The sequence below is a fragment of the Ctenocephalides felis genome, unplaced genomic scaffold (assembly GCF_003426905.1).
Source record: "Ctenocephalides felis isolate EL2017-DRISC unplaced genomic scaffold, ASM342690v1 CF-g0.4_SCAFFOLD_03571, whole genome shotgun sequence".
Lineage (NCBI taxonomy): Eukaryota > Metazoa > Arthropoda > Insecta > Siphonaptera > Pulicidae > Ctenocephalides > Ctenocephalides felis.
In genome coordinates this window covers 13,060,035-13,077,014 of record NW_020539725.1, presented here as the reverse complement: position 1 = coordinate 13,077,014, position 16,980 = coordinate 13,060,035, and the positions used below count along the sequence as shown (strand labels likewise).

The following is a 16,980-nucleotide window of genomic DNA, read 5'->3' as shown; positions in this document are numbered from 1 at the left end:
ACTTCCCGTAGGGCAAGTTATAGTAATCGCAAAAAATCGAAAATGAAAATTTTTATATATCTTTACGTTTCAAGGTTTCTGACATTTTGGCATACCTTAGAAAAAATGGATGTATGTGTGTGTGTGTGTGTGTGTGTGTAATGTTGTATGTATGTACGTTGTGTATGTATGTGCGGATACAAATTTTCGTCGACGATTTCGGGAACACGGATCAACCGATTTGAATAATTTAAAAAACATCACGATTCGTATTGATAAGGAGACGTGCTGATTAGTTTTTTGGCGAAGGCAGGTCTAGCCGTTCCGAAGATACGGGGCAAAAAGTGCCGAAAACGGTAACTCATTTTTAAGAGAACGGAACGTCCGATTTTGATAATTCAAAAAAACATTTTACTTATATTGAGAAGGTGAAGAACTGATCAAATTTTCATAAAGGCAGGTCTAGCGGTTTCGGAGATCTAATGAAAAAAGTAAAAAAAGCCATTTGGCGGTCAAAAATGATCATTAGACTTATGCACATCAAATTATCAGATATTTTATAGATATTTTAACAATAAGTATGAATTTGGTTTACATTCCTATGGGTTTCGTACCAATGTTTTACGCGTTAGACGGCGACGCGGCGCTTACGGGCTTTGATATTTCGATTTATGCAGTTAAAGCAGTACGATTGCTTTGAAAAAAAGTTTGATCTTCCAAAATATGTCAAAATATAGAAAACTTTTTTTTTCAAAAATAATTTTTGGTACGGGAAGTTCCAGCAATTTGCCTTAAGGCACGATGCCTTAATTGCCTTAAGACAGAATTCCACTTACAGCTAGTTTATTTATATTATGATGTTATTTGTTAAGTGTTAAATTTACTAATTTCATTAATTTGTATAAATATATTTCCCTAATGCAAAAAATACATGTGTTCTATATTATTTATTATTTTGTAAACCTTATTATATTATTTTTTATTTATTCTATTATTTATTTTTTTTATTTATTCTATTCTATATTATTTTGTAAACAGTATATAATATGCACAATATTGTTGTAGGGCAAGAAGTTGATGGATCAGTACTTCACGCGCATGGAGGCAGTGGCCCAAAATCCAGAACTGGCACCTCGCATCAGATTCATGCTTCGTGATGTCATTGAGTTGAGAGGAGATGGCTGGGTGCCCCGGAAGGCATCTAGTACTGAAGGTCCCAGACCCATACACCAGGTATAACAACATTGACATTCTTTGTTTATTAACCAATGCAATTGTTGTTTTTCTAAGATGATGTATAAATTTAAATTGATTTTATAATGATAAATATAAATAGTTTCGTCACTACCACTGATTATTAAATAAACATTCATATAATTTAGAATTTAGTATTCTATATATTAATGTAATTTGTGCAATGTAGATTAGAGGTGATGATGACTTGCGATCGTCATATGCATCCATGCGGTCTGGGGGCCGAGATTCAGGCCTTGGAGGTCTAGGTAGAGATCACAGAGACCATCGTGACTCAGACCAGGATTCATGGATGGGTGGTTTGCCATTGAAACTGAGAGGCATTAATGACATGTTCAATGGACTAAATGTGTCTAGTCCCAGTACTAATCTTATACCTCTTCCCCATCATGATAAATTCAAGTAAGTTATGAATGTAATATATTATTTTTTATTATCAACAATATAACATTAATAAAAATTGAATATTTAATTTTAAAAATGCACATTTGTATTAAAGTTTATTTTGCTATGTTCTTTGAATGATGTTCTTAATTAACTCTAATAGATCCTATTGAATCTATATTTCATGAAACAAATTTTTATCTGATCAGCAAATTGCTGCAACATGACTGTTGCCCCTTATTCACTATATTTATTTTATATGTACTGATCTTTTGCAGTTTTACCAGCAATGGTTTTGGCTCAAATCGAAATGAGCATCGAACTAACTCTGAAGGTTCCTTCCGAGGACATAATAACCAACATGGGAATAACCGTGGCCCAGGTTCTGCGGGAGGAAATCATGGCAACAACCGTGGTTATAATAATTCTAATAAACATGGAATGGGTGGCGGTATTTATGGCAACAATGGTAAAAGCAATTATTTTATTCAGGGTCAAATAAAATCGTGAATTTTAAATCTAAGTTAAATATGTGATTTTTTTTTAGCTAACAAGGATATTGCCCCAAGATTCAAAAAGAACTTCAATCTTTTGGCTCAAGGGCCTGAAGAAGTTCAAATGCGGCCTGCTGCTAATAGTCTTCTTTACAAAGCTAATAACATCAAAACTACTCAACCTCCTCCATCAATGCTACCTTTGGGAGGACCTACAAATCGTAATAGTCATCACACACCAAGTATGTATAAAATAAATTCTGATCCAAATTTGATGTTCAGCATACTGAATTTTGTAGCATTTCTGTCAAGCTTATCACAAAAATAATAGACTTATTTTGGAATGTTTACATATGACAATCTACTCAAAATTAACATTAAAGTTTAAGCTTTACAAAATGTAACAAATCAGTATTTGGACATTTTATTTTATTGTCCTATTAAATGATGCATAAAGTTTTATCTATATAAAATAATGATAGATTAATTAGTTTCGTCACTACCACTGATAAATAATAAAGCATGCCATGATTATTTAATAAAATGAAAGATCTTCAACAATTCTTTTTATTTGCAGTGCATTCAATGACCCACTCAGACAATAATTTGTCATCAACATTGTCTTCTTCTAAGCCAGCTTCTCCTGCACCTGTGGGTGCTCTTCACAAGGAAGCACCATTAATTATAAAGCAGTCATCTACTGATAAACCAAAACAAGCCAAAAAAGATAAGGTACATTAATAATGAAGCTCTAAAGCCTAATATATATTTCCTACTTCACAATCACTTTTCTTTAAAGTGGAACAAATTAATGCTTTATTTAAATGATGTATGAATTTACTCTAATAGATCCTATTGATTGTGTACTACATGAAACAACAATTGTACTGATACTTTCATAAATATTTGTATATTTTATTTTTGTTACTTCAATCATTTTAAATTGTTTATACTATTTTAGGGTCCAAATAAAGAAGAGCTACTCAAAAAGGTTCTTACCCTTTTACATGAAAATTTTCAATCATCGGAAGATGGAAAAATTATTGAGAATATTGACTTAGATAAAATTACAACTGCTTACAGAGAATTCAAAATACCTGATAAATTTGCAAAAGACATCATGTATGCAGTATTGAATGACATTCTTGAAAAAAATGGTAATTAACAAATTGGAAATATCCAGAATCTTTTCTATAAATTATTAATTGAAATATTAAATTGATCTTTTTTTTAGATAATGTAAAAGAAAGGGTAGTCTCATTTCTAAGTTCTTTACGTAAGGATGGCTTGGTTCCAGCTGCAGCATTTTCTGATAGTTTTAGACAATTATTTATGTCTGTATCAGACAAAGAAGAAAAATCCCATTTACCAGTTGCAAAAATTTTGTCTAATACAATCACATCTAAGCTGATGACATTCACAGATTTATCATCACTTGCTGAAAATGGCCAATGTTATCCATTGTTCTTGATAGTCCTCGAGTGTTTAGTTAAACTTTTGGATAAAAATGCCGTTAAAGAAATGCTGAACTCTAGCAAGGTTGGTAATATTATTTTACTAGATTTGATTTATGAGTAATCATCATCAATAATTCATTCATATTTAACTTTAGGTACAACTTTGATATTATGTCTACCAATAATTGTTAATTTTTGATTAACTTAAAATGTTATATTCTTGTATATTAACTTATACATTTGTCAACTTTGTTCATATAAATTATATTCAGTTTTACAACTTTAGTATAATGTATCAAAATGTCAAATAATTCATAATTTTTAATTAATTTAAATTATTTTCTGGTATCAGATCAATTTAATGTCAATGCTGCCGGAAGCTGATAGAACACAAGATCGCTTAGCAGAAATTCTTGAAGATAGAGGCCTGAGTTTTCTTTATCCTCTGCTTAGAGTGCGTGCCGAGTTATGGAAACAATTACAAGCAGATCCAAATCCACAACAATTCTATAAATGGATTAAAGATAATCTTGAAACCAGCTGTCACACTGATCCAGCATTTGTATATGAATTTGTAACTGTGCTGCTAAAATACATAACGCAGGTCAGTAATCCAGGACAAGTTATAAGTACATTTTTACATACAATGATGTTTTTATTATTCTAATAGATCCTATTGAGTACTCTTTTTATGAAACAAACTTTATCTGAGTTTATCTTTAAATTTAGTAGATACTTACACATATTGCCAAATTTTTAATTAAAATGCACAATGTATTTTAGGAAAGCACTTTGGCAGATGGTGTGGATGCAACAGTTTTACCCCCAAAAGCACTTCAAGAGAAAGAAAAAACTTTACTGGAGCGTTTCCAAATTGTCTTGCAAGCATTCCTTAATGGCCGAACTGATTTACAACTAACTGCTGTGTATGCATTGCAAGTGTATTGCTTTACTCACAATTTTCCTAAAGGTGAGAATAACTATAAATGATAAACTAAATAAAAAAATATATTTGCATGTTACTAAAGATATGAGTGAGCATTTTACAATCTTTAAGGCTTGGTCTAGGATTTTGCTTTTTTTTTTTTTAATGTTATCAAAGTTTAATTTTCAAGTATGTGTATAAGATTTATCAAAATTTCAATTATTTTCTGTGATATAGCTGTTTAATCATGATAATCCTCCTCTGTTTCCTGCCTATGCCTAACTTTAAATGCGTTCTATTATCTCTAAATTGTTTTTGTTAATACGATAGCCACAAGTATTCAACTTCTATTAGACCAATTTATTTGAAATTTTTGCAGTCTTCTTTAATAGGAACTATCAATCCACACATTTCGATTTTTACTATATTTAAATACTTTGTGATCATCAAAAAAATTTAACAATCTTTTTATTCACGCCATTTCGAGAAAACAAATAATTTAACTTGTCCATAGTTCATATGATTGCAAATTTATTTTAAGTTAATAATGTAGAAGCATATTTTTCTTCAGATCATTTGAATCATAGGGTATGGTCAGACACCAATTTTTTGTGAAGCCTCAATTCATCACCTTCTATAATTAAACTATTTTTTTTTTTTTGTATTACACCACATTAATTAATAACTTGTAAAAATAAAATAGATTACTATTAGCCTTTACATGGAGTCCTTACAAAAATATAAAATTTGTGGCCTAGAATTCAAAGAAACAATTATTTAATAAATTGTTAACATTCATTTCAATTATTTTTAAGAAAACTAGTTTCACAAATGCCCATTATAAATTCATCATTACTTATTTATGATGCATATATCATGCTTACATTAGTAATTATCAGAACTATAAATTAATTCATGTAACTATTTTTTTCTGTTGCACATATCATGCTTACATTTATAATCATTATATTATTTTATGGTATATGATTGTTTTCCAGGCATGCTCTTGCGTTTTTTCGTAAATCTTTATGATCTGGAAGTAATTGAAGAAGAAGCTTTTGTACAATGGAAAGAGGATGTCACAGAAGCTTATCCTGGCAAAGGGCAAGCGCTATTCCAAGTATTCCAGTGGCTGATGTGGTTGCAGGAAGCCGAATCTACTGATGAGGATGGAGAAGCTTAAGTGTGGAAATAAGAAACAAAAAAATATGAAAAACTCTGATAAAAAGGAATTGTAAGTTTAGGTCACCCTTCATATTGAACCAATATAAATGCTTAACATCTTCCAATAAACGAATTATATATGGTTTTAATGAAGTCAGATGAAAGGATGAACAGCATATTATCTAGAAGAAAAACTAAAGTATGCTCGTCACACTTCGGAAAATGCTAAGAATGTTTTATTGACTCGTACTTCAAAGATGATTAGAAAGATATGCAGAATATTCATATACAGATTAAAAGTTAAGTGAAGTTAACAAATGATATTGAAACCTTATAAATCGGGAAATTGACTGAGTGAACTTATCAGTTCCAAAAAAATAACTTGCATATTGCTTAAATATTTGAAAATAGCATTTCTGACTATTGAAATAGTTGGCTAGTAATGTTTTGGCAATGCTATTTTCAAAATATATTTAGATTTCTGAAGATAAATCTGAAGAGCAATACAATATTATTCTTTAAGTAATTTTTTCTAAAATATAAATTTTACCATTGAATGGTGCTGCGCTATACTCTCATCATTGGTTGGTCTAGATTTGATTTTTTTTTTTTTATAAAGTAGTACATAAAAAGTGTATAAATAAAAATGGCAACTGAAGTAAAAGAAACTTGTAACTGTGAATGTGTAAATTATATTTTTTGTTGTAAAAGTCGTCTATCCGTTGTTATTGTGATTTATAGTGAATTGGTTTTAAATACAGCTATGCTTCTTTAATGTTTGTAGATAAGTATTTGTAGAATGTTTATTTACAATATATTTTTGGTACATTTTTAAATTTCTTAATTATCTTATTTGTCATTGAGAGCATTTTAAAATCACAACTTAAAGTAAATTTTAAATCAAATTATAGTAGATTTTAATTCAAGTTTATAGTTATTAAATGTTTGTACACCTGTCAATCCATTAACTGTGCAGTATTATTATATTCATACATAAAAATATACAAAATTTCATAAATAAAATTTTATTTGGCTTAACAAAAATAATTTTTTTATACTGATGTCTCCTTTAAAGATCTAATATTATAATACAAGTTCTCATTGTTAAGTTACTTGTAAGGTTGTCATTGTAAAAAATTCATAGTTAATTAAATATTGAATCTATGTGAAATTGTCAGGAAATTGTTGCCTTTAGAAAATCTGTGGCTCAAGTATTAATTTACAGTTGTTGATAAATCATAAATACTTGCTAAAAAAAAGTGCTCCAACTCTATTGCTTTTGTGACTTGGTGTTGATTAGGTGAACAGTTACTAGACCTTCATTACAGTAATTTTTTATTTCTATTCAAAAAACACTGCCGTTAAAGAATGAATTCTCTGCTGTTAAAAAACTAATTTAGATCGTATGAGAAATTGAATACATTTTACGCATGCCAGTTGGTTTTTAATGGATGATTGCGTGAAATGATAAACAAACTAGTATTATACTTAACAATAAGCAAACTTCTGATAATATGAACCAAAATATGTGTAGAATTATTTTTACAGCTATGTCATTAATCATTCTTTGGCAGATTTTATTTTAATTCTAATTCTCTGTCTATAGCAAATTGATGTCTATATTTTGAGAGTTATTTCAATATACATTGATCGTAATCTGTGAAATTTAATATTAAATGAAACGTAATCAAATTGTGCATATTACACATTACAAGTTGTGGATGGTTAAATTTTAACAATTTTATAAAGTATTTAAACTCATATTAATAAGTTCAGTTTTTATATACCAAAATTGGTGTATTTAATGTGGAGCTATTGAATGGGCAGATCAAAGTGTTTTAGAAGAAATCATTGTATATTTGATTTTATTTATGTAGCATATGTAGATATGTACTAGCCTAATTTTTGATAGGCAAAATAGCATCTGATATAAATTTTAATATTTTAGTATTTGTGAAATCATGTGAATTTTATTTAAATTAATGTAGACAATTGAATACAACAGAATGCAGACTCAGCTTATGAATGAATGTTAAAATGATTGCATGTTTTTTATTGTATGTAGAAAATAATTCACATGCGCACACATCTCGTTTGCTTACTGTTTTGTTCATTTCATGTGATATACTATTCAAAAAAAAAAAAATCATATTCCATATTAAGTTTAACATAGTAGTCAATATTTATTATAGAAAATGGCCAATTAATCCATATATTATCATTGTTCTTATTGTACTGTGTAATCAACTCCATTAAAACATTCACTAAACCTCAATGCATTTTTAATTAATGTCTAGATGACAACAGGTTTTAATAGAATTTATTTAGTTTAATTGTTCATATTCAGAACTGTGGTTATATAATGTTTGAACTAATGAGTCGTGCAAATTTATTGGAAGCGGTACAATCAATTTATTTTTCTAACCAACATAGGCACACAACCAATTTTGCCAAATTACAGTAATTTATTTGAAATTTGAATATGTCAATGAAACAGTTTCAACTATTAAAATTTAAAAAAGATTTTATTAGTAAATAGATTTTTCACTTGTGTTACAATGTTATATGTACAAAAGTAGTGAGTTTCCATGAATTTAAATATATCTATAAGTTATCTAGGAATTTATTTAGTTTGGAAGAGCGGTCAACAGCATTTCTGAAGCACTAAGGGAGCTGAAAAAGAATCAATAGTGAGACATTAACATATATATTGAAATTCTAAATATTTCACATAACCTACTCAGTCTTAAAATTGTGCACATGGCGATAAATGCAATTAAATTGTTTTTAACATTTTCTCGTACTTTTCGGCGCTCCTCTGTGGGATCACCCATTCCTGGACCACCAATTCGAAACATTCTTCTTGATTTTTAATAAATGCTAACAATTTGTCAAGCAAAGTAATTTTAAGATAAAACAAGATGAAAGTATTGACTGTCTGATGTTTTGTGAATGTATAGTTATTCTCATTTGGCAACATTAATAGTAGGAACTCTAGTCACCATAAAGCAAATTTTATACAATTCTAAGCAATTTGTAATTTCAGAGATATCATAAAAAATAATAATTCTAGAGTTATCGTAAGTTGCAATTATTGTGGAAATTTATTTGCAAATCAAATTCATATATATTCGAATCCAAAAAACACTTAATATTTTGTACAGTTAACCTGTTATAGTCATATAAATTTTAACAGCACACTAGTATTGAATAATTTAGGATAAAATATGCTATGAATTATTTAAATACTAAATAATATCAAGCAATAAAATGCTTTTTCTAGTTGTATTTATATACATATATGATTATATTCAAATTTGATTTATATATTTGAATTCAATTTTACCACCAACTCACCACTATGAACATAGGTAAATATACGAATTAGGTCGAATCTCGGAAATGTTGTTCTAAAATTAAGCGTTGGCAACACCATGATAAAAATATCAAACAAATATCGGGACAGATACGAAAAACATGGCTGAGGAACTCTCAGCTGCTTTGAATTGCAAAAGTGTTAAATTTGTACAACACAAGCATTAATTTAATGTTATAACTAAAAAATATCACAAATAAACTGTTTAGTAGTTTGTCAACCTCAAATGTACGTATTTGTAAATAACGCAAAGCTTGTCAGTGCTCTTTAGTGTCAGTGCTCAAGGAATACGTAACAATTATTCACTTGCCGGGACACTGAAATTATTTTAACATTTGAGCTGTGTTTTGTGCCGTTTTAGTTAACTAATTTTTGACAAGTGTTCCCGATAAATCGACAAACTGGAGCGACTCCCAGAATATTTACGCGATACTGTTGATTGGTTTATGGGGTAAGTTTATTTGTTTTGTTTTATGTGGAAATTGGCAAACGATTGAGATAAAAATTAATATTGTGCATGTATTTTAAACACACACATATGAGGTTAATATTGTGTGTTGTTTGTTAGTTTTGTTTATTTATGTACATCAACTTTCATTGTCATTATGAAAACAGGTTGTATGCGCTGTGTGTGAATTTTAGTCCTTCAATTACGTTTTTGGGAAGCAAAAATGTTCGAAAGAATCTTATCTTTTTATATTTCAAGTACTTTATCATTATCATATCGATTATTTTATATAAATGCTTCCCAATCTTCGCATCTCAAAGTAGAATATTTAATTTTTCTCACCTACAACAAAACTATAAGAGATATACATAAATAATTCATATTTTTGAAACGAATTTCCACGGTCTATTGGAGTGATATTGATCAGTAATATACAATCCAAAATTGTTTGTTATTTATTTACATGATTATGTTTTTAACATGACTGATCATATGTTAGCAAATAAGTGGCAATGCATCACAACTGTCATAAATGTCAATTAATGTAATGAAAGCGATGAGATTTAGAAATCCCTTTTATTAATTAACTAGACATTATGGCCTATTTGTTCTGACAACGAGTCGAAATTATATGTGATCTGCTAAGATATGTATTTTTTTCTTATATTTTACTCAAAATATAAAGTCCATATGCTATATTACATTCATTAATGCAAAGGATTTAGGCTTTTTATAGACATAACTGCTGTTAGATAAATTGTATCTAAATCCTTTGCAATAATCGTATTGTTCGATTTATGCAAAACAGTTAATATTTGCAATATAGCAACCTTGTATTTAAAAAATGATAAATGTTTTCTATTTCGCTGAGATTACATTGATCATGTTTCTATAATAAGATAATATTTATCACATTTTTATTAAACTTATTTACCGTAAATCGACGTTTTCTCAAAAACGGCTGGACCGATTTCAAAAACTTAAAAGCCATTCGACGTATCTCGATGAGGACTAGCGTTTCTCAGTTTTGTGCGACGATCGGCCAAGTCGTTTCTTTATAAATCGAAGAAAAGTGAAAAAAATTCGTCCACGCTTTAGCCCGCAATTCTGAATCGATTTAAAAATTAAAAAACCGTTCGAAAGATATTAGATGGAAATCGTGCTGATAAGTTTTTGGTAAAGATCGGTCGGGCCATTTTCTTGTAATAAAGTGTTAAAAAAATTTTTTTCGACGATTTTTATGATTATATTTTTGATGGTAGATACCATAGTCTTAAATATTACGGCTCTACGATAAGTCGTTTAATTTTAAAAATTCGTCAAAAGTTTGCAAAAATTAGTATCGTTTTTCTGGAATTTGTCAAAATTAGACCTTCCACGACTGTTGCTCAAAAACGCCTGAACCGATTTCAGAAATTTAAAAGCTATTTGATGTATTTCAATGAGAACTATCGTTTGTTAGTTTTGTGCGACGATCTGCCGAGCCGTTTCTTTGTAATTTGGATAAAAGTGTTGAACTTTTTGACCACATTTAAGCTTATACTACCGAATCGATTTAAAAAAATCAAAAACTGTTCGAAAGATATTAGTTGGGAATGATACTGATTAGTTTTAGTTGAAAATTTACCGACCCGTTTTCCTGTAATTAACTGTTGAAAAAAAATTAAGCCAATTTTTAGGGAACTTTTTTTGGCCATATATATCATGGTCTTATAGAACTTACTGAAATATTACGGCTTTACGACAAGTAGTTTCGTTTTAAAAATTCATCAAAGTTTGAGAAAATGAGTAGTTCTTTAGACGTTTGTTAAAATTAAAATTAGACGATGATTTACTTGATATAACTTGGTATTTACTGATGATTTACTTGGTATTTACTTGGTATGATTTACTTGGTGTAACGATAAAGTACTTGGTCTTAATGAGCATACTAAACCATTAAAGTCCCACGGAAACTGGTTCAATTATAAAAATTGTTGATTTTTGAAAATTTGCTTTTAGAAAACTCTGAGTTAACGTGTTCGTTCGTTTGCAATGATGTATAATAAATCCACTCGGAATACTTTTAATCACTCATAAATTAATTTATATTTTATTGATTAAGTCGATTATTTACACATTTCGGGAAGTTCATGTAACTTGCCTCAAGGCAAAATACAAATACCAACTAGTTTTTGTATGTAATGAAAAGAAATTTTTTTTTGATGTTTTACTCCACGATTTTAATTTTTATACCTATGTCTATTGGTTCTTAACACTTTGCCGACCGATCGGGAAGATCTCTCACTTTGACTGTAACAATGCGTTGCTAGTTCTGTTATTATTGACTACCTTAATCTGGAATTGTTTACAATTACTGACGACCTGTTTCTACAAAGCACATATAATAAAATCTACTAATTTTTAAGACAAAAACTGTCATGTTCTGAACGATTCCACACTCTAAAACAATATTAGAATTTAGCATTATTTTTTTATTTATGTTCAAACCACCTATTAGAACTTATAATCATGGAAACCCGGAACTTATAAAACGAAAGCGCATGATAAGTTAAACAGGCTAATTTTTATCGCTATAGATTTGATATATAAATTTTACATTTGCATATTACTTTCTTCTTGCCACTCGATGTTTTATTTATATGTTTTGGACATCATTCAAATAAAGAATTGCTAATAATACAAATAATTACAATATATGAAGATTTGATGAAGTCATAACTATAAATAAAACGCAATTGTGTACAATATAAAATTATTATTTAAATATTTGAGCATGCTGAATATTCTCGCAGATTTCATTTGAGTGTCATGTTTATTTTAATGATTGAACTGAAAAAAATTAAATCATGAGATCGAAATAAATTTGAAATTTGTATTACAAAAATATATCTAAAAATGCTTGGATGGAAGTACTATTCTCCTGGTACTTAGTAAATGTTAGATATGTAATATAATTAAAAAAAACTTTATTAAAAACTCATTTCAATCTATGATTTAAGATTTAAAACAATGCCAAAGATACTTGCTTAATAATTTAAAATTAATATTTTTATAATTTCTACAAACAGCTTAGTTCATAGCGGTCTTACAATATACGTGAAATATATACGAGACCTTTTCAAAAGCAATTTATTAGAAAATGTTGATATGTTTTATGTTCTATATAATGTGTTTAATGAATATTTAATTTCAAAAATATCTAAAATTAGTATACTGAAAACTTGATATGCATTTTGAAGTTATGTAATTATACTAGATGCGTGCCAGGTTTCTAGAATAGGTGGATAATCACATTAAAATATCATTTTGTGATCTAGAACTTAGCTTAAAGAATAAACTTCTACCTTTCAAGTTATAGTAAAACGAATTTTAAATTTGCAAGTACAATTAAGAACACAATAATACTGAAAAAAAATACCAAATACAAGCCGAAATCATATCCTTACGTACATAATCGAACTGACTAAATTAATAATTATTGTAATATCTAATTAGGAATTTTTTTTATCCTGAAATATTAATTTCTTACAATATAATTAATTCATTATTGCATATCGGTCGGGGATAATCGGGGTAAGTACTTCTAATTTTTGTTGGTAAAAAGTATATTTTTAATTTGCTATTTTATAAATATAAACAATATATTAAATAAATGATTCAAATTTTTGTTTATTTTTGATTCAAAAGGAAACAATTTTGTTTCCATGGGTAATGATTAAAAAATGAATTAAGGTTCGGCCGCTGTATAGATCAACTAGTTTTAAATATAATAAAATACTAGTGGTATTTCTTAATAATGTGTACACATTTTGTGTAATTTTTTTTAGGTTTTGTACCAAGATTTTCAATTACAGTACGGAAAGTTTCAGCAATTTGTCTTAGGGCTGAACATTGTACACATTAGTTGCATGGCATCGTGCTCTAAGGTAAATTGCTGGAACTTCCCGCACCGTAATTGAAAAACTTGGTACGGAACCTAAAAAAAAATTGCACAAAATATATACATATTATTAAAATCTCTATAAAAGAATTTGATGTGCATATGTCCAACAAACATTTTTGACCGCCCAATGACATTTTTTTAAATTATTTTTATTGAGAGTCCATAACCGCTGAACCTGCCTTCCCAAAAATTTAATCAGTTCATCTTGTCAATACAAGTAAAATGTTTCTTGAATTTTTAAAATCGGACGTTCCGTTCTCTTAAAAACTGAGTTACCGTTTAGACCTGCTTTCGTCAAAAAGTAATTAGCACGTCTCCTCATCAATACAAATCGAATGTTTTTTGAATTATTCAAATCGGTTGATCGGTGTTCCCGAAATCGTCGACGAAAATTTGTATCCGCACACACACATACATCAATTTTTTATAAGGTATGCCAAAATGTTCAGAAACTTCTGAAACGTAAAGATATATATCTTTTTTATATTCGATGTTTTTGCGATTACTATAACTTACCCTACGGGAAGTTCATAAATATTTAATTAATGAATTTGAACAATTTGAACTTATTTTTTCTTATTTTCTATTTCCTTCTAGATTGATGTTATCCTTATACAACTTTTGCTTGACGTGTTATCGTAACTATATTTCTACAAAAGCTTTTTAAGTGTTTGATTCGTAATCTATTCTATTTAATTCAAAAGTGTCCTTCAGGTAACAGTTAAGAAGTTAAGCTTAACAATAAATTCACTTTACCAGGTATAATGTGATGGATATCTTAGAACTACGTCTTTAGTCCATTAGTTGTATTTCAATTAACTTCAAGCATTGTTTTATGATATTATATACGACTTTTTTATCTCGATATTTGTTCTATAATGAGCAATTTAAATGTCATTATGCAATAATCTTATCGATAATAAATATTAGCATTGATTTTGTTTCTGAGGCGTGAGATTTATCGATGTAATTAGATTATATTTTATTATATACAACCATATATATAATAATTACTATGTATAGAATTATTACTACCTATTACCTTTTTAATTCTAATTGGCTTGCCTATTTTAAAGGCATCAAATAAAAATTGTGTAAATGTAGTAGGTATTATATAATTAAATTTTCTCTCTAAGTTTATTACTTTTGATTCATTAGTATTTAAATGGACAACAAATATCGACATAAGTTACTATCTTTAAAAATAAATATTAGAAAATTCTACTAAATATTTGGGTGTTCTACTAAATATGATCGAAATTAATTAAACAATACATATTTTATTTTGTTAGCTAGTGTGTTTTTTTCCAATCGAATTATAAATTTTAGATACTTCTTACACTAATTTATATGTAAAACTAGTGGGGTGTATGGCATCGTGCCTTAAGGCAAATTGCTGGAACTTCCCGTACCGTAACGAAATGTTCGAAGAATATTAAATGTTTTCAAATAAATTATTATAAATATTGTAACATTGTCTAATATTTATAAGAATTATATAAACTGAATTTCAAAGTTGAAATTATTTATTTATAGTATATTAGAATTAGAATAGTCGGAATTAAAAATAAAATCTGAATTATTTTCGATATACAAATTTTTTTTTTTTGAAAAAAAAAATAGTTGAAACAATTTTTTTTTCACAATCAATTATTTTGTTCAGACAAGCTGAAAGTTCTTTGAATCATTCAAATCGGACGCTTAGTTCTCTCAAAAACTTCCATTTTTTACATATTTAGCTCCATATCTTCGAAATGGCTGGGCCTGCCTTTGCTAAAAACTAATGAACACTACTCCCAATCATTACTAATTGAACGTTTTTTAGATCATTCAAATCGGATGCTTCTCTCAAAAACTCGATTTCTATTTTCTCCACTCTTTGCTCTGTGTCTCCGTAACGGCTGGACCTGCCTATGCCAAAACCTAATCAGCACATCTCTCTATCTATACGAATCGAATGTTTTTTGAACCCATTCAAATCGGCTGATCCGTGCGCTCGAAAACGTGGACGAAAAATTGTATCCATACATACATACACACACACACATATCCATTTGTTCTGTGGTATGCCAAAATGTTCAGAAGTTGTTGAAGTAGCTAATATATAGTTGTTTTTTTTTTGATTAAGTATATCATTTCCACATTTCGGGAAGTTTTTGCAACTTGCCTTAAGTTGAAATGCCACTTACAACTACTTATTTTATACAGCCAAAGCCTCAAAATATTCTAAACAACTTGATATTTCATAATATTTTTTCAAAAATTTCAATTCAAATAACAAATTAGTCACTGTTTTATATGCCTGACGAATATTCTCGTCTATACATTAAATTCTGCCACTTCTCCATGACGAGTATATTCATCAATCACTTTTTAACTGATTAATAGTGCAGAAAACCCCAAAATTACACTAAATTGAATGAATGAATGTATGTAGTACATAGTAATTAAAAAACTAGTAAAATATGGCGTCGTGCTTTAAGGCAAATTGCTGGAACTTCCTGTACCTTAATGAAATATTCGAGGAATATTAAATGTTTTTATATAGATTATTATAAATAATGTAACTTTCATTATTCTTATTTTATAAAAAGTAAATAAACAAAACTTAATCAATCGGATTTAACCCTCCATCGGTCGGATATTTTTTCACCTTCGAACGGTCGGAAAGGTCTGGCTGGACCACCATTCATTTTACATGTATTTATATGAGATAAATGAGTTTTTGGTGTCTTATATATTAACGATTATTAGTAGTAAATATTTATAGTTTTGATTTTTTCTTTTTCTTACCGTCTTTTGCATGTGTTGAACTTGCTTATAATAAAAATACTACATATTATATTATACCAAAAAAATCAAGAAATATAAAAAAATCCTTGCTTTTTTTGTTAATTTTTCTGATTTATATTAATGAAAAAGAATATTTATTCTTTTTCGGCGCTTTTGAAATGAATGTGAAATTCAAATGAAAACGAAATGAGGTGCGTCGCCTTTGAAATGAGCTGTAAAATTCAATTTGAAAATATAATTTCACTACAGGTTTGCCAAAAAAATTTCGAATGCAGTACTACGGGTAGAAAAATTGTTGATAATGTGTGCATTACTCATCAGATTTTCAGTGTTTGCGATTACCAATAATAATAATAATAATAAGTTTGGTAGGTTTTCAAGGAACTCTCGTCATGAAAATACTAACATTCATGTTACAACACATAGCAAAGAATATATACAACGCAGTTTGAATAGAAAATACCAGAAAAAAGACAAAATACTGGTTTACATATATCAAAAAGCGTATATTTCATACAAAATGTATGGGTGGTCTAGACAGACCTTTCCGACCGTTCGAAGTATAAAAAAGTCCTTATAATTATCCTTCTGTACATTTTTTCGTCCTGAATTTTTCATTGATCGACAGCTAATGAAATTTTAGGAAAAGTCAATAAATTTCAAGTCGATAGGATTACTAGAAGTATTTTTTTTTTAATTGAAGTCGCAAGAAGTCTGGCCTGACCACGCCGACCGACGGAGGGTTAAAATGAAGCACATT

General features: G+C 28.6%; 1 pseudogene; it reads left to right on the top strand.

Moving 5' to 3' along the window:
* LOC113384775 overlaps window positions 1-6,164 on the top strand; it is a 9,319-nt pseudogene extending 3,155 nt beyond the window's left edge.
* Window positions 6,165-16,980: the final 10,816 nt, after the last annotated feature.